General features: G+C 38.6%; 1 long non-coding RNA gene across 1 annotated transcript in view; it reads left to right on the top strand.

Moving 5' to 3' along the window:
* Positions 1-1,708: 1,708 nt before the first annotated feature.
* LOC107319005 (uncharacterized) overlaps positions 1,709-18,547 on the top strand; it is a 31,136-nt gene continuing 14,297 nt past the window's right edge. The window contains exon 1 of the long non-coding RNA XR_001557603.3: positions 1,709-1,835. This is a non-coding gene — a long non-coding RNA (uncharacterized LOC107319005). The remainder of the gene's footprint in view (positions 1,836-18,547) is intronic.

Below are 18,547 nucleotides of genomic sequence, written 5' to 3' on the forward strand. Positions count from 1 at the left end.
TCTTGGCTTTTTTTTTTTTTTCCTGCAGTTTATGTGTTATTCTGATGAAAATATGTAGAAGTCTTCAAATTTGCTTTAAGGTCCTGGAAGGCTGACCTTAGAAATGCTCACCTCAGAGCAGAGACATTGAATTTGTCACACAAAGTGCAAATTTTGTTTTTCCTTCCCCAAGACGTTTTTTCTTATAGGTGTAAAGAACTATTTTGGCAGCTCACTGCAGGCAGATGCAGGGTGCTGCTCCTGAGCATTCTTGTTTTGGGGTTCTGTGCAGATACACTGGCCCTTACATCCACGCACAGGTGCTGGTCCGGGGGGCTACAAATAATATCTAGTTTCCTTCAACCCAGTTTTAATTTGTACTAGACCCTCAAAGAAATACAGTTTTGTTTGTGGAAAAACTCAGTACCTGTTTATAATTAATTCTGCTACTGTTTTTCACAAAACTTTATTGTTTATTTTTCAGAAGCTGCAGAGTTTTATAAAAAAAAATAAAATGATTTAATGATTGGAAAAATTAAGTTGAAACCCTGCAATGACTCAGAGAAAATCTTTATTTTTTCTTTTTTTTTTTTTCCCCTCAGTGATCCGGGGGGAAATTGCTAGTACAACCGACAAGGTACCCACCTCTGTTTCCCATATTTAAGATTACACGCAGTACCTTTTTTCTCCTATGGGTGTGGGTGTGTGCATGCATTCATGGACAGCAGATTATTATCAAGAACAAAGTGTGTTTTCTTTCATTTAATTGTTTGTTTAATTGGAAATGTCAATGCCTGGTCCATACCAGACTTTGTCACAGAGAATAGTATAGCTTTTCTATGTAGCTGCAAGTTGAAGCAGTCCCTTCTAAATGAAATTCCATAGTAACAGTGTTCAGATCATATGCGGGAAGAACTTAAATCAGACCCAAAGATCCATACTGTGAGTTCTGTAACATTTTGTATCATTTTAAAGTCACTTAGATTTATCTTATCATCTAGAGAGTTAAAGAATATCAGATCAATTGCTGGTCTCCACAGAGAGTTAGATATATTCTGTATGCCTGCTATAGCATTGAGATCATATGTCCTCTCACTTTTGGCATTTTTAAAAGCTTGATTGCAAATGAGGTGTGCTGTTGGGGTTTTCCGTTGACTACTGGCCTAAGAGATGGCAATTGGGAAATATAACCCAAATGTATCTATGCGTCTTTTGTCATTAGAATTTGGTTATGTGTTTGTGCTGCTGATAAGCAGAACTGGCTCGCTTTCTTTGGCATGATCTGTGTTTGCGCATATACACAACTGTCGCTCTCACTTTTGCTGTTTTAAGATTGCAGCCAGGTTTGGAAGGATATGCAAGCCTGGGAAAGCTGTGTACTTCTGTATTTAAACCATCTGCAGTTATTGAAAATTCATCTGATCAGGATGTAGGCTCTTTTAGTTTTACTGCAATGTAACTGATATGTACTTATTTCTGCCTCAGTTCCAGCAATTGTTACTCTTGATTTATGGCTTGCTATTATGCTTGTTTGAATTGTACTTCTGTGGAACTTTCTTCTATTGCAGTTTTTTCACATATGAAGGGCAGTAGATGGCATGTTGAATGAACACGATTATTTTTGAGGCATTTGCTTTGCTTGTTGGCAAAAAAAACCCACAAAACCAAAACATCATAAGAAAAAAGCACCAAAATTGTTTTGTTTTCCTTTTTAGTTTTTTTCTCCAACAGACTTCTAACAAGACACTTAACATCTTGTTAATCCAACAGCTTCATTGAGGCCAATGGAAATAACTCTTCAATAGCCACAATTCCAATTGCCTGCCCATTGTATGAACTGCCTTCCCAAACATGAGGTAAGCAGACCTGTTTCTCAACTACCTCATGGTTTATGCTGAGATAACAGCATGTCATGGAAAATTACTTACTTGAATTAACTGGATTTTTGCTTCTCTTTGCACTTCAGAGACTGTCATAGCTTAGACCCCTAGCTTTTCAGATGTCTCTGCTGCAAAAATTCCTCCTAATCCTGGAGTAAGTAATGATGGAGGGAGAATACCTTAGGTGGCACAACAGAAAAAAACCTCTCTCCTCTCCTTTGCCTCTTGGGAATGTTTCAGTGTTTGGCTAGTTGCCATGCGTGTTGGAATGGGGCATTGTCTCTGCTGAGCTAACTTATGGCTCTAAGGTTTCTTTGGGTTTGTTTGGGTTTGTTTTGAAAGACATGGATGCAGCTGTTTCAAATTTCCCCTAAAATATGTTCATTTGGCCTTGCTTGTAATGAGCTGAATTTCATATTGCCTGTACTGAACAGCCAGCTTGCTACACAGAATCTTAACAGCTTTAATAATTCCCCTAACCATCCAATTAGACTAATAATAAAGGCTTAATTACATATTCAGTTAATCATCAGATTTGTTCACTGAATGGCTTTAATTGGTAGATAGAGCTGTTACACAATTCTAGTTTGAAAGCTATCACCCATTTTTGCTCACAGCTATATGCACCCAGTTGTTTTTATGATTGAGACTTGACCGGCGCTTATTAAAGTCATAGTAAGGCTCCAGAGCAAAGAAATACAACCACCAGTGCTGCTGCAGGAGCCTTCCACTTCCTAGCACCTGTATTCAAGCCAGGATCTCCCTTTACAGTGCTTTGTACTGTGCATGTTAAAGGAAGTCCAAATATCAAATGACTGCTTTACAGGTTTCCTAAAATGAAACTGTTCTGTATTCTGCCCAGGTAGTTCCCTCAAAATGACTGTTAAAGACTCTGGGACCTGGAAGCCCCTTGGCTTTGTAGGATTCAATAATGCACCACCTAAGCCATTTTGAAATAGATACTTCAGTAGCCCTGAGTCTTTTCTTATTATGGAAACATATAAATTGGCTCATCCTGTAAAACCCTTCAGTTTTAAAAATGTAAAACCTAATTGCCTTATGGACATTCAAAGAATGGAGGCGCTTCTCTAGGGAGATTTTGCACTGAACCAAAAGATGACAGAACTAGTTAGTGATTAAAAAGAAAAGAAGAGTTAACCTCTTGATGCCAGTTGTCAGGATTTCCCCCACATATATTTCTGCCTGGTTTAATTGCTACTGTATTTCTACAGCACAGATCATAATTCATTTTCTTTAGGGTTGAATGGGGTAACTGGCTACAGAAGCCTCATTGTCCCAGTCATTTTCCCTTCGTGCTTCCAAACTGACTGCCCTGTCAAATTGCAAAATAATTCCCTTCATTTAATAAGCCTTCCAGTATCCTTAGTTCAGAAGACTTGTGTTCAGTGTTGAGCTCTAGCTGACAATATTGACTTTCACTATCTTTTATGAAGGTAGCATTTGAATCTACCTTAGGTGGCGAGAGGAGCCTTCTGGAATGTCAAGAATAATTATTTTGCCTTTGCATAAATAATCCTTTATCAGAGGATAAGAAATGGTGCTATTTTTAGCAGGCTTTACACCCTAGGGAAGTAAATGACACATAAAAATGAACTTTCAAAGTGTTGGTCTATAGAAAAAGGAGCAGTGTGTGACAGGGGGAAAAAAAAGTGAATTTCTGTGAATTAGTACAACTCATTATTTGTGCCATACACACGTGCTGCCTTACATTCCCTGCTCTGTAGCTGGAATATAAAATAAAACCTCGGCAGCCCTCTCCCCAGCCCTCGGTGGCAGCCGCTCTGATTGGAAGCCACCTACAGAATGGCAGAGAGCATCAAGGAGCTGGAAGCTGGGAAACACGCAGAGCAACCGTTTCTTAAAGTGCATGTCAGAAGTTACCTTTAAATATAGTTAAGTGATTTAGGTTTAACAGGCACCTCACTTCCCCCTCACGACTCATTTAAAAACGTGGGGGGAAAAATACAAATCAATAGCACTCTGACTAACTGTGATTCCACGTCAGGATCCTTTACAAAATAGAATAAAAGATTTTTTAAAATGCACAGTTGCCAAACCTCAAGCATGAGAAATGATCCTTCTTCAGTAGTTTTATCTTTAGCATCCTGTGTTTCTGACTGGTGTAGGAGCTGTAGATTGTTTAGTACGCATATTGTGCACAAAGATTGAACGCTGCTAGTGAGAGTGTAGCATGTAGTGTTTCTATTAACTTCAGACAGTTTATGTCTTCACAATGTACATGTGTTTGTGATACAAATCTAATCATTTTTAATATCAGTGTTGTAAAAAAATCAAGGTCCTACACATCAAACCCTGAGGCCCTCAGGTAGCGTTACACAGTGTATGGGGTGTATATATCACAGTAGTATTTAAGTGGCACCAAAACTAACAGCTGCAGATCTTGGAAGCCTGTTGTGAATTGTCTCTAGTGAGCTACAGCTCACTCTGCGCTGCCTTATCTTGCATCTCAGTGCATCTCTCTCTGTGAACTGGAATGAGAGCTAGCTTGGTGTGTCCTTTTACAGAGGACAGGAAAAGTGCTCCTGAGCAGAGCCTGTTCATTCCCTGTGTGCCTTCAAATGCTCAAGGAGGCTCATGTGAGTGCAGTGTTTGGTGTCTTCTGCCTGTGGATTTTCCACCTGGCTGTCTTCTGGGATGTATCCCTAACAAAGCATGTCTTTCATTGCAATAGAGTAACGTAAGTAAAGAGAATTTCTTCATGACTAGGGAGTTATTTCTCACATCTCAATGTTTTTTTGCACTGCTCTTTTTCATAGCTCCTGTTATGGAAGGGAACTACTCTCTCCTTCTATTCCAGTTTTTTCATTGGTGAAAATCAGCAGTGCTTTCTGAACTGCTGAACCTTCATCATCGTTTTCAGACAAAATTTAGTCTGCTGAATTTCTAAAGGCTTTTTAATAATCAAGATCATGGTATTTCTCTGATTATTTGACTCTGCCATACCGTGCTAACTGTAACCATTCCAGAATCAGGCTGAGATTCCTTTATCTGTATCTCCCATTATGCAGTGCAACACTTTGCTTACAACCATATCAGGAATCTTCCTAGTTTACAATGGTTCATTAAGTGCATACAATTAAGCATCTGCTCAAACTGAAATGTTAAACTTTATGGCATTTGGGTTGACAGTCAAATGTGTTCAATACAGATGCCACATTTCGATACTTGATTTTTAATATTATGTGACCTCTAAATCAACTTTTTCTGCCTTATTTTTTTCCTTACCCTTGCTGATTTAATCCCAGCAAGAAACATTCAAACTTGTTTCTCCAAAGCCACTTCACAATTCTGCCTTGGCCCAGCTATATGACCTGTCATTTTTTTGTTTACCTCCTTTGGAAACGATATAAGCCTTCAGAGCTTTTAATATTCATACTTTACATCAAAATTTTTTCTATCTCCCCATTTACTCAGTTCCATTTAAAACTCTCTTAATTTTTTTTTTTTTTTTTCACTCACTAGTGAAGTAATTAGTTCTTAGAAAGCTCATAGACCTGCAAACTGTACCCTGGCTAAGTGAAATTGTCTTATTATCCTATTACTGTGATTTTTACTCTTCTCAGCATGCATCCCTCTCCCTTCCTATTGCTCGTCATGTCTTGTCAAACATTCAAATGTAAGCTCTTTGGGAAGGGCTTTACGTTTTAATGTTTCTTCATAGCTTCTGATGCACTGTAAGAATAAATGAATACTCAAGTTCAGTCTGCTAAAATGTATTTGATATTCCAAAACTCTTCTTCTGTGCTTTGGATACAGCAGAATGAGCAAACTCAGTTTTTGATTTATTTTTTTTTATGTCCAATGGCCTTAATTGCCAAATTATGAATGCAGTTTGCAACTGTCATGGCAGTGGTCTAACCTTTTCTTGGTGCTAACCTTACTGAAGGGCTGTTATAGGAGGAGATAACCTGTTTTCAGATGCTTTTGAGTAGTAAGCCTTACACTGAAGGATACAGATAGAACTGAGAATGGCTGTTAGAAGCTGGCCTTATCCAACAAGACTTTCAGCTTTTCAAAGCAGAAATAATGTCTTGGTTTAGGCTACACAAGCATGAAGCACAGGTTTGTGACAGAATGCATGAAACTTAGAATGCTGACCGGGATGCATAAGATTAAAGAAGCAGTGGTTTCAGTGTGGAGGCTAAAGAATGTGTTCATATGTTATGGAAAACTAGTGCAATTTTATCTGACACTCCAATAACACAACAAAAACTGTATATTGTATAGGTATTATTAGTGAGTACTGTGCAAATCTGGGGCATGAAAAAAGAAAGGAATGGATACTTTAAATGTAATATTGCCTTCTGATATCAAAGTGCTACCACTGGATGCAGTGCTTAAAATCAAAACTGGAGTAAGAAATGAAGCTGCTCAAACATGTGAATTCATCCTGCTTCTGAATTTGCTTGATAGCAGCTGCTTTGCTGCTAGTTCTGGTTTAAAACATATAAATGAGTAAGTGCTGTTTGTGTTTGACTGTCTTTGCTACTGTACTGACTGCAGAGCAACTTCATTTTCCCTCCTCCAAATCCATTCTAATATCAATGTATCAAATAACAAAGTAGTTTATAGACTGTCACTTAAAATTTTAACCCTTTCTGCCTGTGCTGCGGAGTTGAAATATGTGAAAGGAATCAGCATCTAGGAATTTTATGGGCATTATTGGTCATGTTTTTCATTTAAAGTTATTATTTTTCTCATTATGAAATTATTGGAAGAAACTGACTTTGTACAATTTAGTATTAATGAAAGTGCTATTGCACAAAACTACGTATTAGCCATCTAATTGAAGAACCAGGAGAAGTCTGGAAACTGGATTTGTATAAACATCTAAAAAGCAAATACAAATGAAGTGTTCTGAAGATATAACATCTTCTACCCCTGTATACGACAATATTCATAACTTACTCATACAGCTACTCAGAATTCATTCTTCTTTTTCTTGTGTAAAAGTAGCTTTGCCCACGACTTCAGTCTGTTAGGTGAGCTGGCAAGGCTGGAGGGAATTCCTTCTCTTCTTTTATTTTTTAATTAGCAGTCCTTAGTTTCATTCTTGTCTGTTTTATTGCTCTCGTAGCTGCAGTCATGGACTAAAAGTGGGACTGGGTGATGTTTGTGGCACTCAGAGCCTGCTTCTCAGTCTGCTTTCTCTCCCTGGTGACTTCTGGCCACTGGTCCCTGCTTCCCCCCTGAGCTGTGCAGTCAGACATGCAGGCAGAGTTAGAAGCCCTGGGTTTCAAGCAGCTGGACAACAAGGGTCTCCTTCCTAGCTTAGCAGTCAGAAAGTCTCTCCAACACTGGATAGGAGTGACCTCTAAAAGTGGAGCCATTCTAGCAATATTTTGCAAAAGGCAGAAATTAGGAAGAGTCATCGTGACATCCGAAGTTGATTTCCATATTATTATATTTTCATGGAAAGACAGAAATACAGAATTGTAGGGACCTCTAGAGATCACCTACTCCAACCTCCTGCCAAAGCAGGCTCCATACAGCAGCTTGCACATGTGAGTCTTCAGAAGAATCCTGAATATCTCCGGTGAAGACTTCACAATTTTCCTGTGCAGCCTGTTCCAGTGCTTCATCACCCTTGCTATAAAGAAGTTCTTACGCACATTTGTATGGAACTCGCTGTGCTCCAGTTTGTGGCTGTTTCCCCTTGTCCTATTGCCACACAACACACACACACCACTGAAAAAGGTCTGGCCTTGTCCCTTTGCCTCCTGCACTTTAGTTATTTACAGACACTGATCAGATCCCCTCTCAGTATTGTGTTCTTGTAGCTGAACAAACCCAGGTTGCTCAGCCTTTACTCATAAGAGAGGTGCTCCAAGCACCTAACTTTAGCTTTTTTTTTGACTTTAACATTTTTTTTCTTCTTCCTGACTTTACAGTTAGGATTTTAATATTGCAAGTGTGAGTGTAAGATAAAACTCAACACAGGAAAGGAAAACTAGGTATTTATCAAATGAAAATACTGGTGAAACAGGCAGGTATTTTTAGAAGGGCATAGTAATCTGAAATCTAATCTTTTCAGTCTCCTTAAATGTTCTGATATGATCTGCAAACTAAGAATATTTCTTTAGAGAGTTTTGTTTGTTTGTCTGTTTGTTTTTAAGATGAGAAGTTCCGAGTTCAGGCACCCACTGAGAAAAAAGAATTGGCATCAGATGCAACACTGATTTGTTAGGGATAACTTTTGTCACAGTATGTTGGTGATGCTGCATAAAAAAGATGCACTATTTTGCATGAAGATTTCATTTACAGTCTCATGCATCTTGAAGGCTAATCAATTGCTAGGTCAGTCACACTCTGAAAAGATGTTTTTGTTTTTCACGTTTGTGGAAAAATACTGATGGAGAGCTACAGTAGTAGGCACTGTGTGAATCAAGTGGGTGCTGCCAAACCGTGTAGTCAGAGGCACTCTGTGTAGAGATATGGTCTTTATTGGAGAATTGGGATTAGCCTGTGCAGGAGCCAGGTCTGATAAGCCCCCTGGAGTCTTCAAAGCTGAAGTCACAGAATTTATTATTTCAGAAAACATTGGCTACGGCTTTAAACTATTAAGAATAAAATGGATTTACAGGCATTTACCTTAATTTTAATTCTATATTCTCCCCACTGTAGCTAAGCATCTGATGGACTTTAAGTTATTCTCTTCCATTTTGCAATTCTTACCTCCTGTTTTTGCCTACCATTATGGCATCTCTTTATCGAATAGGCATTTGAGGGTCCCTGCTGCTGCTTATCCTTAGCACAGTATGTTTCTGATTGACATCAACCAGAGAGTACCCAGTGCTGCTAACTTGGGCTGAAAGAACAGGCTAAAGCCCTTACTTGCTCACAAAATCTATCCTGAGAAATGTGCGTAGCTAAAATGGAAGCTCGATTATTTTCTATGGGAATTATTGCTCATGCATAACTGGGAAATGGGGGGAAAATAACATAGCAAGGAAAGCCTTCAGAAAGAGAGAAAGTAGGTGATAAAAATAGGGCATTTTCCTGACTGAATTTCCAGGCTGTACAGCAAGAGGTTTCATTCCTCATTTTTGACCTTAAAAAAATAAAGGGTGAGAGGGATGAGTGGAAATTAGTACATCAGATCGATACTGGTAAGGTTTCTTAAAAGATTTGAAGTTCCTAAATGAATTGCATTTTGTTTTGCATTTCTTGATTACACTGGAACTGGCTGTAGCATGTTTTAAAGCATTCTATAATTCTAAGGCATGTAATGAGACAGTCCACGTCACAGGTTTCATGAGCGTGAAAACTAGTTAGAAAGCAGGCACTGTAATTCCTGATCAACACGTCTGATTTTCAGGCTAGTACCAGCTAGATCTAAACTGGCCAGACAGTCTGATAATGGAATTAGCATGTATATATATGTATGTGTGTGTCTATTAAAGAAAGAAACCCATAAGTGATTGCTTTACTAATTCAAGAGCATGGGTATTTTTTTTTTCCCCATGAGATAAAAACTGTGCAACTATAGCATGAAAATGAACGTGCATGCAATAGATGTATCTATTTGTGTATAAAATAGATTGTGTGTATAATACCAAGCTGTGCAATGTCCAGCGATTTCAGCTATAAGTGAGCCCCATCTGGTGGTGATATAAGGTAAGAGCTATTAGGGAAACTGCAGGGAAAATATTCTTGAAAGACTTTAAATGTCTTTTCAAAAGACAAAAAAATTATCAGATATAAATGTATCAAGGTGAAATGTAATTTCTACTCTAATTTTAATGCTCAGATATGCATTGTTAAGTAATAGTTATGTCTCAGTAAAGAAGTAAAATGTGCATTTGGAAGACTTGTAGATGGTTTTCAGCCTTTTGTGGTGATGGAGTTTTGATGTAAACACTTGGTTATGGTGTAGTCACCTTTCACATCTGATTCAGATAAATGTTAGCAATGCACCTGCTAGAGAGAACAAGAAAAGTGAATCAGCAGAGTAGTACTGACTGGCTGTGCATATGAAATTCCTGTTGAGCATCTCTGTATTGTTGCTCATCTGAAGCTGGCATTAACGACATTAACTTGCTTTCCAGATTATCAGCAAGCACTGAAGAGTTTGGAATTGTCACAGCAGTATCTTTTTTGGTCTGGTCCCCTAGCAGGACTAGGGGAAATGGTTTTAAGTTAAAAGAGGGAAGATTTAGGTTGGATGTTAGGGGGAAGTTCTTCACTAGGAGAGTGGTTAGGTCCTGGAACAGGCTGCCCAGGGAGGTTGTGGATGCCCCGTCCTTGCAGGTGTTCAAGATTAGGTTGGACGGGGCCCTGGGCAACCTGATCTAGTAAAGGTGTATGTTTGGTGGCCCTGCCAGGCAGGGGGGTTGGAACTACATGATCCTTGAGGTCCCTTCCAACCCAGGTCATTCTGTGATTCTGTGATATGCAGGTGTGGGAGCTGCTATGCTCCAGCCTTGCATAGGTAGCTGGGCTGGGAATCCATATCCAAAGTGAGATTCAGGTCTGTGTCCACAGATACAGTGTGTTCCACAGGCAGAAACATTTCTTCAAACTTTATATTCTTCTTTGCTCACAAAGCTGTACAGAGCTATAAATGTGGCTCATATTCTAGGTCCACCTAATGTTGAAAGTATTTTTTAATGTACTTTTATAAATTGGATTTGTTATTTCATTGAAATTGGGAATGCTCAGATATTTGGTGGGTAGTTAGCTCTGTTGTGACATGAGTCAGACTGCCCACAATGTGGCGATGTGCTCAGCACAGGAACCGAGTGCAGGTGTTCTTGAGTCCTGCAAATACCTGCACAGACACTGGCTGCCTGCTTTTCCCTTCTGAGTGGGGACTGCTGACATGCTGTTGATCCGTTCACATTACATTCATGTTTTTTGTTCTTCCAGTATGCTGATAAGTTCAGTGTGAGTAGTTTGTGGAGTTTGCTCAGCATGTAATGTTAATCAGCAATGCTCTAACTGCTGTTACATAGGTCTTCCATTTCAGTTGTTCGTTCTGGCCAAATCACTGTATTTTTGTACAAGGGTTTTTGTTGTTGTTGTTTAATGAACTGCATAATTTTTAGGTTTACCTGTAAATTGTAACACCAGCATGAGACTCTTTTTTACAACATGCTGTTCTTCAGGACAATTTGAAAAGGATTCTGTTTAAAATATTTCAGAGGACTGGGAAACTGAATTAAGGTTAAGTTAACCAAGCATTTTGCTTCCCTGCTTGAACTAATATTTATGCCATCTCGTGTTATCTAGTTGCTATGAATCTCCATAGAGAAGCTATTTCATGGCACTCTGTGTACAGGGATTTTATCAGACATTCCTCCTCCCTTCAGCACCATCTTCCTGTGCAGTACAAGCTCTGTGATTGTAACCCTTTTCCCACTTTGCTGGAGGGCTGATGGGGCTGTGTCTCGAATTCTGACTAGGACGGATGAAATCATGTCACGCTGATGGAATCAGCATTTCTCACAGAGACTAATTTCTGTGCTGGTACTTACTGTTCTCTTTTGAGCTATTTTGACTATGATGTTTTAAAAAGCATGCCGCTTAACTTGTAATAAAAGTGAAAGTTTATAAGAGGCATTCATATAATGGAACTGCTTACAAACTGTTAAGTCCTGTGGCTGCAGCAATTATTCTGTGTGGAGTCAAGGCTGTTTTTCCTCAGCATTTTAGGTCCTTATGCAAAAAATAATGCTAATGTCTCTCTAGGGATCAAGGTTGTCCATTTCTGGTTTAATTTTACTACAGGAGCACAGACGTTGGTGGCATAGTAACTCTTCTTTTGGTTTTGAGTTCATACTGGCAGCTGTTGAAGTCAGAGTTGCTCTTCTCTGTAACAACATTGAATCATTTAACAATGCAGATATCTTTCTTTTCTGCCTTTGTATTTTTTAAATGAATTGTGTGAGTTTTTTTTGGCTTGTCTTTCTCTATACAGAGTCTATAAATGACAGCTTTGGAAATGGCTTATGTTTGCAGTAGCTAGCTTTGATACAAAGACTAATCAGATTCAAATGTGATGACATTCCTACCTTGGGCTGCCTTTTGGGTCATAGATTTCAGGATCTGAACATCATTCTGCCAAGGGACACTATAGTCTGTCACATGGTACCTTACGAAGCCTATTTTTGTATTATTAGGCAAAAAACCAACAAAAACAACAAAAAACTGTGAAATGCCACATGGTTGGAATCCATGGTACAGAAAAAATCTGAAATTAGATAAATACAGGGGAACTAATATTGCCTTGCAGTGGCACTGCTATGCTTTTCAAGGAGCATCAGTAACGTGTGGGTGGGAAGCAGTAGGGTGGATATAATCAAACCTAAGAAAAGCAATAGTTGATTGACAGATAACATTTTTAGCATGTGAAGAACTGGACTGGAAGGGAGGGGAGGGTGTGATTTGGGAAATTTAATACAGAATATTTTTGTCAGAATACTTTTACATCTCCAGGCAGGGTAAATTATCCCCTGGGTGTGACATTTTTGAGAAAACTGAAGAAATTTGGAAAACATTTAGAAGTATAAATAGGCCACGAATCTCAAACTGTTGGTTTGTTGTGGGTATACAATGAATGTTGGATAAAACACCTTCACACAGAAGCACCTCCTGTGCTCATGTCTCCTTACACAATTCTATTGTTTTAATATTGCTCTGAGACTGGTCCAGGCATATAAATAAGGGTATATACAAGGAAACATGCCAAAATGTCCTGCAAATATTTTGTACTTTTTAGTTGACTTTTTCAAATACAGCTGTTACTGAATGGTTTCTTATTAATTAATTAATTAATCTCAGAAATGTTTCTTGAGTTGTATGCTCTAAACATACACAGTCCTTCTTTAACAAAAATAATTGCAAGTTGATGGCTGCCTATAGCATGCTCAGCACTATTTGGAGGAAAAGGTAGCCTATTAATTGGCATCGTTTTAATTATTGTAATTACATTTTTATATCATTTTAGTGAGAAGTCAGATCACTAACAAATCCCTAACACCTTGTATGTTTTACTAGCCAAGTGGAAAGAAGAGGAGGGGGGAGGAGAAAGGGAAACATTTTGTCAGCATCTTTTAATAAAATAAAAATGATGATTTTTATTTATTTATTACCCTTATTAGGAGGCAAAGTTATCACATGGAAGCTCTTCTTTAGAATTCAGTCCCCAGTGACCCCACTGTTGAAAGTAGCATTTTTCAGCAAACTGGAAAGTGCATTTGCTGCGTCTCACCTGTTGTCCAACAGCACAGGGTGGGAGCAAAGGCTGGGCAACCACATTAAGCCAGACTTCTCATTCGGTGTCAGTGTTGGAGCAGGAAGCGCCACTGAGCAGTTCAGGTTGGTACTGCATCTTCCTGAAGTTCAGAAGTTGAAAAGTATTAACATAGTGGTTGATACGGGATGTTTTTGTTTTAATCTTTAAAGAATTCCTGCTCTAATATTTCTGAATTTAGTCCCAAAGTTCAAGTTATCAGTTAACTGTAAAGTTAACTGCATGGTGTGCTTCATGCAGTTTGACATCAGACTTAAAGATTTGCTCAGATTTATAGCATGTATCAGTAGGGATACTTAGTAATACATCTGATAGTTGCAATAATTTCTCATTATCATTTATCATCATTTTTGCAATGTGGCGGCTGAGTGGCTGCAACCCCATATAGCTGTTGCCATTAAAAGATCATTTGCCAGCAACAGCACACGATGCTGTGTAGGTTGCTTCCCAGGCTAGCTCCAGAAGCTAAATACTGTTGCTCATGTGACATTGTCTGCTCACTGTTGGGAGCTGGCGAGTTGTTAATGACACCCATTATACCTATTTTCTCTATAAATCTTGTATCTATTTTCTTTTTCCAGCAACAATAGTCTAACCTGTAGCTGAGTAATTCTTCAGGTCTGAGTAGTGCTTGGTAAGATCTCCCAACTGTTGTCAGCTGGAAGTGCAGAGCTGTTCCATGTCTAGGAAGATAAGGAGGTGACAACTTATGTCCCACTTCTGGTAACTTTTGCAAGGAAGAAAACACTGCTGTAACTTCTTGTTTGGGTAAGGAGCTGTTATCCGTGTTATAACCGTTTCATGCTGTGACCTGCCTTTGAGACACTTGCCATTTGGGATATTATATGAGTTTCTTTTTGGGTTACTGGAATTTGTAGGTGAAATGGATGGTGTGGAGTAGTTTCTACTGACAGAAGTAAAGTCACTGGAGTGTACTTTTACTGGGGGTAGGATGGAGTGACAGGGAACAGGAATCTTAATTTGCTTCCCTCTCAGTGGTACTGTTTTGTCTTTACTTCTATATTGTCTAAATCACTTGAAATTTGTAACTATTTATTTAGTCTCATAATCCCCCTGTGAGTAATTGAGTATCCCCATTTCACAGATAAGGTACTAATTGATTTCCTCACATTACGCAAGAAATTTGGCAGAGCAGAGAATAGAACACATGTCTCCAGAGCCCAAGATTCCCTCAGTAGTTACTGGGCTGTATTCATTTTCTGTGTCTCTCCTGTTTTCCCCCATTTTGTTCCTCTGCCCCTATTTTCACCCCTCTCCCCCAATCCATTTTTGAGAAATGTGCCCTGCATTGTAGAGGGTAGGAATAGATCCCCTTTGACTGTAAATGTCAATCGAGAAATGTGTCTTAAAAAGTAAAACTGCAGTTTGGAAACTCAGAGGATACTGATGCTTCAGGGAGGAGGATGGTTAGTGATGGCTGTCAAAGGGCAGTGACATAGTTCTACATCAACTGACATCACTTGATGGTCTCTGGATCCCTGCCATTAGCAAGCAGGACTGCATAATAATAAAGAATTCAAAGACCTCTAAAAATGGGTCAGTGCTTTTCACCTTAAAATGCTTCCTTGTTTTCTTGCTGTCATTTTTCAGAGTAATTGCTAAGGATAGATGCACATACAATGATTGATATTTGAAAACATAAAACTGTCATTTCTTTAGAGCTACCACTGAATTACAAGTTGCGTACTGAAAAGCTCTGGTATTTGCTAAGTAGAAATGTTAATATCAATCAGAGAATGTTCTGATAAATGCCAAAACTAGAGACATTTTTCCCCTACTTAAATTTTAAAATTCAGAAGTGCTACTTGCATAACTTCCTGTTTACTGTGTTTTATAAGAAAACAATTGTTGCTACAGAAGTAATTCACACTGAAAATTGGTTTTACCACCCTAAACCTCATAGATTACATTTTTAGAAGTAAATTATGCAAGAAAGCTTAGTTATATGAAGAGTTTTGTTAGTTTTAGTGGGACTTGTTGCCTGAGGTAAGGGTTGCAAATAAAAATTATGAATCAAAATATTTGTAGAGAAATAAATCAATCTTTAGTAGTAGTAGTAGTACAGAACTTCTGTATAATTTTTCTTTCTCAGTTTCCTGATTTGACTGGTCTTAGGAGAAATAGTTGGGGCAGATTTTCACAGTAACTTCAAGTGTATGCAGACAACAAGTGAATTGTTACACATTTTCAAGATATTTGCATTGCCTTGCCTTGTACTTTACCTTATACTTTGGTTAGCATGACAAATGTATGCTTCATTTCCTTCTCCAAGTTGGACTATGTAATTTTTAAAGCTGCAATGTTTCCTAGTATTTTAGTAGAAATCATTATTTTGGAGTTATAAAACATGTATGTTCTTTTCCTAGGAGGCCAAAATGGCTACAGGTCTTTCAAGTTAAGTACCATACATAATTAGATAATTTTATAAATGCATCTTATTTACCCAGAAGTGATTCCAGTCTCTTGATGACACACAAATAAGGCAGATTTTTCAGTATGTATTTACAAAGCTGCCTGGCCTTTCAGTCAAAATATAGTGTGGTAGCTTACACAAATATATGCTTTGGTACATTTAAGTGGTAACTTGCAGCAGCTGGCTGGGTAACATTTACTGGAGCTGATGCTACTGTATCTGTTCAGTTAAAGACTTAGAAAACAGTTTTAAATGCTTTCAACCTTGTGTCTTAACAATTTTTGCATAGCAGCAGTATTTATTTGGGGGACACAGTAGTACAAACTCACTGTTTAAAACTAATAGATATCTTTATATGAAGCATGAGCAGATTCATGTTTAATAGGCGCTGAGTCTTCAGTAGCTGAACATTTTAGGTCTGTCCATTTTTAGCTTTTGTACATTTGTGCCATTCAGAAAAGTTCTTTTATTATTATTTTCTTTGTTTTCTGAGGTGCTGAGCACCACACACAAAGTGGTGCATTGTGCTTTGAGAGCTTTTGTGTAGCTCTTTGCTAAAAAGCATGGTAGTTTGGGGGTTGAAGCAAGCAAGATCCATGTTCACAGCTGTATGTATGGCAATATGTACAGCACAAACTGTTGAATGAGAAGATGTAGAGGAGCTTGAAGAGAGACTTTGTTACAAAGCCGAAGTATTTCTTGTCCTCTATTCTACTGTCAGTGTAAGGAGGAATGTGGTTAATTGAGTTGCAGTGATCACGGATCAGGTTCCAGGTGAAACAACAACATAGTTTGCTGCAACCTAATTTCCTGTCTTACTATCTGGCAGTGTGTTAACTTGGTAAATGGTGATCTTGAGGCAGGAGGGTTGATTTCTTTTTATTTTGTTTATTTATTTATTTTTAATAAAGCAGATAAACTCTTGTGAAAACAACAAAAAAATATTGCTGTTGCTTACAGGAAGCACATCAAATCCCTTTGCTTGAAGTTCTTCCCTCTGATTGGAGTGAGGGCATGGGAGAAGATGCTAGGAACATAAACATCATACAGAGGAGTCTGGAGCTTTTGCTGTGCTCTGTTGTTCTTTTAAATGCTATGTTATGACTCTGGTAAATTCAAAAGGATTTTCACAGGAGCTGGAGGAGGCTGATATCTTGCTGTCCAGAGAGGAGGAGTTGAATTTTGGGGAGCCATCCATTAATGCATAAGAACAGCAGCGGCTCCTTTGTGGATCTCTGGATCAAAAAGCGTTTTCATTTACTCTTGTTATTTGAACCCTTTGCACAGTAGCTGAGGCTGCTGCTAAGATTATTTTTGTTGTGTTTTTCTTATGTTCTCTGGATTGTTTTCTTGTTCTGCCACCATCCATATTACAGTCAGTTAAGCCTCTTCAAGAACTTTGTTATTGTCACAGTCTCTATAGTACTTTCTCAATTTCAGTGCTTTCCCCTCTACTGGGTGCAGATAAGTCTGAGCATCTGCAGGAGGATTTGGTCTTTTTTTTTTTCTGTGGGTCAGTGAACTGCCCCTGTTGCCTTATTAAGTGCATGCGAGAATTTGAAATTGAGATTTGGTTGTAAACTAGCATCAAAAATAAAAAGGATAGTTTTTTCCCAAGGAACAAGGGAAGACATCCCTTAAAGAATGGAAAAGTCATCTTTTTCTGCACATGATGCATCTTAGCAGTAGATAAGACTCACGGGGACTCATTCTGTTTGACTGGTATATTGCACCAGATTTTTGTTTTCTACTGAACTAAGTGAGTAAATGGAAGTCAAATCATTGTATGTGTCAGCTAATAAATGGTTTGAGCTTTATTCACCCTTTGAAGAATGTGCAAAAACAGCTTTTGTATCAGTTCTATAAGAAAGAGAGAAAATCCCAGTGCAGCGAAGTGCAGCTATGGAGAACCATAATGCTGTTCTCCACTAGAAAAACAGACCTAATTTGATGAAATCACTTCATATTAATGGTCACATGATTTCAGGAAGACCTATGAGTCGGTGTGCAGCCTGTGACAGCGCACAAGGCATATGGCCATGGCTGTGCTGATGCTCAGCTTTGTGCTGCACAGATTCCAAGAGGAGTTTGCAGGCTAGTGTCGTCTTGAATGTACTGCGTAACATGCGTGTGGGCACGGAGCCCCAGTGCTGCTGGAAGGAGAACAGTTTTTCCTCCCACACTGACTTCAACCAGCACGGCTGAGGCCAGAGCTAAGAAGCATTCCCCAACCTACCCTGTGCTCCTGCTTCCTTAGCTCCAGGCCATTGCTCCTTGTCCTGCTATCTTCTGAGACTGGAGAATTCCCTTCCTTCATTTATATTATTACCTTGAAGGTATTTATAGACTGTGATTGAGGCCCCCTGAGCCTTCTCTCTTTGAGACTATGTAAGTTTAGCTCCCGCAGTCTCTCCTCACACATCTTACCCTCTAATTCCTCTATTGCCTCTTTGTATTTCATCTAATATTTTAAACACTCTTCCTAAACTCAGAGCACCTGAGCCAGCTGTAGTATATCACTAAGCGGGGCAATGCTATTAATGCCTGCTCAATATTCACTTTCTCTGTAATTCATCCAAGACCAATATTAGCTTGTGTGCTTGCACATAGTATTATTGTATGCTCCCATTTTGTCAACTGCTACCAAATATAAAATCTTTCATTCTGCTTCTGTATGTCATACAACAGTGCTAGAGCTGTTTGCTAGTGCTATTTCTCACAGTTATAATTCATCCTTTATTCTTGAAGCATTTTTTACTTGGCTTGATTTGTTTTCTCTGCTATTTTGTTTCCTCTTAATTTGCGACATGTCTACCTTAGTTGCCAGTACTTTAGGTCATCTTGTGTCTAAATGTGGGATGATATGTTATGTCCATGGTGTCCACAGATATTGAAAGACAGCTTTGAAGCACCTCTCAAATATATGTCACTTCTCAGAAGAGGATGCCACTTTTATCA

This window comes from Coturnix japonica, chromosome 6 (genome assembly GCF_054131305.1).
Source record: "Coturnix japonica strain WE chromosome 6, WE-NBRP24, whole genome shotgun sequence".
Lineage (NCBI taxonomy): Eukaryota > Metazoa > Chordata > Aves > Galliformes > Phasianidae > Coturnix > Coturnix japonica.